This window comes from Neofelis nebulosa, chromosome 1, assembly GCF_028018385.1.
Source record: "Neofelis nebulosa isolate mNeoNeb1 chromosome 1, mNeoNeb1.pri, whole genome shotgun sequence".
In the NCBI taxonomy this organism is placed as follows: Eukaryota; Metazoa; Chordata; class Mammalia; order Carnivora; family Felidae; genus Neofelis; species Neofelis nebulosa.
In genome coordinates, this window is record NC_080782.1 from 218,538,259 (window position 1) to 218,544,258 (window position 6,000).

The window sequence follows — 6,000 nt, forward strand, 5'->3', positions numbered from 1 at the left end:
TTTGTTCAATGAACTTAATACCTTTATACTTAAAAAACTTTTTAATTTTAATTTTTATTATTTTTTATTTTAGAGAGCATGAGGGGGAGAGGGCAGAGGGAGAAAGAGAATCTCAGGCAGGCTCCATGCTCAGTGCAGAGACTGACACAGGGCTCGATCCCACAACCCTGGGATCATGACCTGAGCCAAAATCAAGAGTCAGACGCTCAACTGACTGAGCCACTCAGGTGCCCCTAAAAAACAATCTCTCTCTCTTTTTTTTTTTTTTTTTTTTACCTTGGGGGGATACCTCTGGGGGGATACCTCTAGAGAAAGTGCATCATGTGGGCTGTGTACCTACCCTCTAAATTCCTGGGTTATTTTACACAATTCTTAGTCTTTCTCTGACCATGCTGACTTTCAGGTTATCCTGTTTCGTTGATTTGGTAAAGACAGCCACGTTCTTAGGAGATTTTGCCTCGCTAACTGTAACCTTGCAAGTACATTTCTGAAACACTCCACAATCCTTTAGGGAAAGAGCAGCTGACCGAATATAAGTTATTGCCTGTCTCCACTGAACGTGTGCCTGCGAGTTCTGATCACTCTAGACTTAAAAGGAATCCACCTCTTACGGTCAGAGCCAGAGTTACAAACATCCAAGAACAGCTGAAGGCTACTGGCAGCCTTCATCTTCAATTACATCCCTGCTTTAATCTGCTGTACCACATTGTGCTTTTTTTAACCCAATAACTTGAGTATGGTTAGATAATGCGGTAAATACTTGCGATAAATGGAAACAGTCTTCTAAGATTTGCTTATTTCTTCTGGGATTCTTATATGGGGTTATCTCAGGGTCACCAAGGAGCCTGTGAAAATCCAGAACTCTTTTCATCTTGAAGAACTGACTCCATACCCATTGAATAAAACTCCTCATTCTCTTGTCACCACCCCCTCTCCCTGGCAGCCAGCATCATACTTTGTTTTTTATGACTTTGACTACTCCACGCGCCTGATATAAGTGGAATCATATGGCATTTGTTTTTTTGTGTGTGTGACTGGCTTATTCCATTTAGCATGATGTCTTCAAGGTTCATCCAAGGTGTAGCATATTGCAGAATTTCCTTCCTTTTAACGGCCGAATAATATTCCATCGCATGTATAGACCAGATTGTGCTTATCTGTTCATCTGTCGATCACGTGGGTTGCTTCCATGTTTTTAGCTGTTATGGATGCTGCTGCTGTGCACGTGAATGTACAGATAGCTCTTTGGGATCCTGCGTTTGAGCCTTTGGGTGTATACCCAGAAGTTGAATGGCTGGATCATATGGTAATTCTATTTAGATTTTTTTTGAGGAACTGAATATTGTTTTCCGTTGGGGACTGTACCATTTTACATACCTTCCAGTAGTGCACCAGGGTCCTAATTTTAACACATCCTGGCCAACACTGCTTATTTTTTGTTTTTTTTTAGGAGTACCCATCCTACTGGGCATGAGGTGGTATCTCACTGTGGTTGTGATTTGCATTTCCCTGATGATTAGTGATGTTGAGACTCTTTTCATGGCTTGTTGGCCATTTGTATATCCTCTTTGAACACATGTTTATTCAAGTCCTTTACCCATTTTTGAATCAGGTTGTTTATTTGTTGTTGAGTGTTAGGAGTTCTTTATATACTCTGGATATAAATCTCTGACGAGATACATGATTTGCAAATATTTTCTCCCATTCTGTGAGTTGCCTTTTTACTCTGTTGATAGTGCCTTCTGATGCACAAAATTTTTTAATTTTTATGAAATCCAATTCAGCTGTTTTTGTTGTCGTTACCTGTGCCTTTGGTGTCATATCCAAAAAATCATTACCGAATCCAATGTTGTGAAGCTTTTATACTATTTTTAAAAGAGTTTTATTGTTTTAATCTTTATTGTGTTACATTTAGGTCTTTGGTCCATTTTGAGGTCATTTTTTTAAGATTTTATTTTTTAAGCAATCTCTACACCCAACGTGGGCTCAAACTCACAACCCCGAGATCAAGAGTCATATGCTCCACCAACTGAGCCAGCCAGGTCCCCTGTTTTGAGTTAGTTTCAGTATATGATGTTCGTTAAGGGTCTAACTTCATCCTTTTGGATGTGGACATCTACTTTTCCTGACACCATTTCTTAAGAAGACTGCCTTTTCCCTGTTGAATGGTCTTAGCACCCTTGTCAAAAATCATTGGAACATCATGTGTGAGGATTTATTTCTGAGCTTTCCGTTTCATTGGTCTGTTTATTTTTATGTCAATACACGCTGTTTTGATTACTGTAGCTTTGTAGTTGGGTTTGAAATCAAGAAGTGTGAATCCTCCAGTTTCGTCCTTTTTTGAGATTTTTCTGGCTTTTTGGAGTCTTGATATTCCATGTGAATCTTAGGATGAGGTTTTCTATTTCTGCAAAAACTGTTGGGATTTTGATAGGGATTGCATTGACTCTTAGATTGCTTTGGGCAGTATTGACATTTTAACAGTATTAAGTCTTCTAATCCATGAACGTGGGATATGTTTCCATTTATTTATGTCTCCTTTAATTTCTTTCGGCAGTGTTTTGTAGTTGTACAGGTCTTTCACCTCCTTCGTTAAATTAATTCCCAAGTATTTTATTCTTTTGGATGCTATTGTAAATGGAATTGTTTTTATAATTTCCTTTGCAGATTGTTCATTGTTCCTGTGAATGCAACTGATTTTTGTGTGTTGGCTTTGTATCCTGCTGCTTTTCTGATTCATTTATTAGTTCTAATAGTTTTTTTTGTTGTTGTTTTTTGTTTTTGGTCTGTGCATGTGGGACCTTTAGGGTTTTTTTATATCATCTGCAAACGGAGATAATTTTACTTTTTCCTTTCCAGTTTGGATACCTTTTATTTCTTTTTGTGTCCTAATTGCTCTGGCTAGAACTTTGAGTACTGTGTTGAACAGAAGTGGTGAAAGTGGGCCTTCTTGCCTTGTTCCTCATCTTAGAGGAAAAGCTTTCAGTTTTTTGCCACTGAGTATGATAGTCTTTGTGGCATTTTTATATACGGCTTTTATTACTTTGAGGAAGTAGGAAACTATTACTAGTTTGTTGGGTGTTTTTATCATAAAAGGGTGTCGAATTTTGTCAAATCCTTTCTCTGCATCAATTGAGATGATCATTTTTTTCCCCCTTCATTCTGTTGATGTGGCATATTATATCAATCAGTTTTTGTATATCAAACCATCCTTGCATTACAGGAATCGATTCTCCTTGGTCTTAATGTATAATCCTTTTACTCTGCTGCTGAATTCAGTTTACTAATATTTTGAAGATTTTATCAATGTTCATAGTGGCTATTGATAAGTAATTTTCTATTCTTGTAATGTCTGGCTTTGGCATCAGGGTAATGTTGGCCTCATAGAATGAGTTAGGAAGTGTTTCCTCTTCTTCAATGTTCTGGAAAAGTTTGAGGATTGGTAAATACGTGGTAGAATTCACCAGTGAAACCATGAGACCCAGGGCTTTTCTTTTTAGGAGATTTTTTTTTGATTACTGACTCAATTTCCTTACTAGTTATAGGTCTGTTCAGATTTTTCTGTGATTTAGTCTTGGTACATTTTTGTTCCTGGGAGTTTGTCTATTTCATCTAGATTATTTAATTTGTTGGCGTACAGTTGTTCATAGTATTCTCTTATAATTCTTTTTGTTTCTGTAGAATCAGTAATGGCCTCACTTTTTGATTTTAGTAACTTTAGTCTTTCTTCTTAGTCTATCTAGCTAAATTTCATTAATGTTTTCAAAGAAGCAACTTTTGGTTTCATTGGTTTTCTCTATTGTTTTTCTAATCTCTTTCATTTATCTCTGCTCTAGTCTTTATTTTTATTACTTTTTAAAATGTTTATTTTTGAGAGAGAGAGAGAGAGCGAGAGAGAGAGAGAGAGAGAGCGAGAGAGAGAGAGAGAGAGAGAGAGAGAGAGAGAATGTGAGTGGGGGAGGGCCAGAGAAAGAGGGAGACACACAATCCAAAGCAGGCTCCGGGCTCTGAGCTGTCAGCACAGAGCCTGACACAGAGCTCAAACCCACAAACTGTGAGATCATGACCTGAGCCGAAGTCAAACTCTTAACTGACTGAGCCACCCAGGTGCCCCTGCTCTAGTCTTTATTATCTCTTTCTTTCTGCTACCTTTGAGTTGAGTTCTTTCTTCTTTTTCTAGTTCTGTAAGTTGTAAAGTTAGGTTGTTGTAGATTTAAAATTTTTCTTGTTTTTAAATGTGTTTGTAGCTATAAATTTCCCCCATTGTACCACTTTCACTGTGTCCTATGTGTTTTTCCCAGTTGTGTTTTCATTTTTGCCTCCAAATATTTCTAATTTCCCTTCTTTTTTTTTTTTTTTTTTTTTGCTTTTGCAGTTTTATACCTTTATTTGACAGCCAGCAATTAGTTCTCATCCACATTAACAGTCTGTAGATTTTTGAATGTGGTGACAGGTACATAGGTAACCAACGTACAGAGCTTGTTTGGTGAATCCTCATCCTTGTTACGTTTTTCTGGACGACCGCACATGGATACGGTATGGAACATTCCTTATCCCTTTGGCCCAGACAGCTTTGTTGAGCCCGGTGTCAATGCACACATCTGGGGTTCCCATCTCCTTCATAGCAAATTTCCGGATCTCTTTGAGTGCCCGAGGGGCACGCTTCTTGAAACCCCCTCCACGGAGGCGCTTGTGAATGTTGATGGTGTATTCGCTGGTCACTACCTCGCTGATGGCAGAACGGCCCTTCTTCTTCTCGCCACCCTTCTTTGCCGGAGCCATCCTGCCAGGCCCGGGTCGGAAAGCTCTAATTTCCCTTCTGATTTCTTTGATCCATTAGTGGCTTAAAAGTGTGGTGTTCAGTTTTTTTTTTTTTTAAAGTTTATTTATTTTGAAGGAGAGAGAGAGTGTGTGAGTGGGAGGGGGCAGAGAGAAAGGGAGAGGGAGAATCCCGAGCAGGCTCTGTGCTGTCAGTGTGGAGCCTGAGGCAGGGCTCCATCTCACAAACTGAGATCACGACCTGAGCTGAAATCAAGAATCGGATGCTTCCAGGTGCCCTGTATTGTTTAATTTCTATAATTTTGTGAATTTTTCAGTTTTGTCGTTGGTTTCTGTTTCTTTTTTTCTTTTTAAAGATTCTAAGTTATCTCTACACCCGGTGTGGGGCTTGAACTCACAACCCCGAGATCGAGAGTTCCACACTCCACCGACTGCACCAGCCAGGCTTCCTTTGTTATTGGTTTCAAATTTCATCCCACTGTGGCCAGAGAAGAGCTTTGTATGACATTTAGTTTTCTAAATCTACTGAGACTTAATTTGTAATTCAACATATGGTTATCCTGGAAATTGTTGTTTCAAGCGCACTTAAAAAGAATGTGTATTCTCTTGTTGGGTAGAGTGTTCTATATATGCCTGTTAGCTCTAGTTGGTTTATTGTGTTAAGACCTTATTTCCTTGGGGCGCCTGGGTGCTTCAGTCAGTTAAGCAGCCGACTTAGGTTTAGATCAGGTCATGATCTCATGGTTCCTGAGGTCGAGCCCTATTTCAGGCTCTGTGCTGACAGTGCGGAGCCTGCTTGGGATTGTCTCTCTCCTTCTCTTTGCCTCTCTCCGGTGCACGTGCCTGCTTTCTCTCAAAATAAATAAACTTAAAAAAAAAAAAAAAGACCTTTATTTCCTTATTTATTTTCTGTTCGATTGTCTTATCCATTATTGTAAATGGGATATTGAAGTCTCCAACTTCCAATTACTGTTGCAGAACTTTCTATCTCTCCCTTCAATTCTGTCAGTTTTTGCTTCAACAATTTTGATGATTTGTCATTAGGTGTGTAAATGTTTGTAATTGTTATATATCATCTTACCTTATTAAACCTTTTATTAATATATAACATCTGTCTTTTTCTCTTATAAGCCCTTTCGACTATTTTGTCTGATGTTAATATAGCCCACTTGCTCTCTTTGGTTACTATTTGTATGGAATATCTTCTTCCTTTTACTTTCT

The 6,000-nt window shown here is 38.5% G+C and overlaps 1 pseudogene; it reads right to left on the reverse strand.

Annotated features, from left to right (window-relative positions):
• Nucleotides 1-4,367: 4,367 nt before the first annotated feature.
• On the reverse strand, nt 4,368-4,799 carry LOC131485462 (large ribosomal subunit protein eL31-like; annotated as a pseudogene).
• Between the last annotated feature and the right edge of the window lie 1,201 nt (nt 4,800-6,000).